Source organism: Eimeria mitis, genomic scaffold, assembly GCF_000499745.2.
Source record: "Eimeria mitis Houghton genomic scaffold, Emh_scaff2470, whole genome shotgun sequence".
NCBI lineage: Eukaryota > Apicomplexa > Conoidasida > Eucoccidiorida > Eimeriidae > Eimeria > Eimeria mitis.
In genome coordinates, this window is record NW_013570809.1 from 3238 (window position 1) to 3819 (window position 582).

General features: G+C 18.0%; 1 protein-coding gene across 1 annotated transcript in view; it reads right to left on the reverse strand.

Moving 5' to 3' along the window:
- EMH_0054280 (uncharacterized protein) overlaps positions 1–582 on the reverse strand; it is a gene marked incomplete at both ends in the record, with an annotated part of 7584 nt that overhangs the window by 2986 nt on the left and 4016 nt on the right. The gene's annotated exons all lie outside the window — the stretch shown is intronic.

Here is a 582-nt window from a genome sequence, read left to right on the forward strand (position 1 = left end):
TCTCCCGCCGCCACCCCCATCCAAAAAAGAAGAAAAATCTCCGCCGCATAAACTAGGAGCAGAAAAAGAACGCCTGTTAGATACAAACACAAACAAATACATAAAAAATAAATAAATAAATATATAAATAAAAAATAAATAAATATAAATATAAGTAAGTAATAGATAAATAAAGTATACTTATATAAATAGTAAATATATAAATGTAAGAAAAAGTAAAGAGAAGAATAACTATACAAACAGGCAAACATAAAAAAAATAAATAAAATAAAAATAAAATAAAATAAAATAAAATAAAATAAAATAAAATAAAATAAAATAAAATAATGAGAGTATAAATACAAGTAAATGAATAAAAAAATAAATAAACAAAGAAAACAAAAATAAACAAACAAATAAACAAACAGAAGAAAATAAAAAGTAAATAAACAGAAACGGAAACAAACAAAAACAAAAACAAAAACAAAAAACAAAGCAACAAACAAACCAAAACAAACAAAACAAAAAAAAACAGAAACAAAGACAAATTTATAAAAAAAAAAAAAAAAAAAAAAAAAAAAAAAAAAAAAAAAAAAAAAAAAA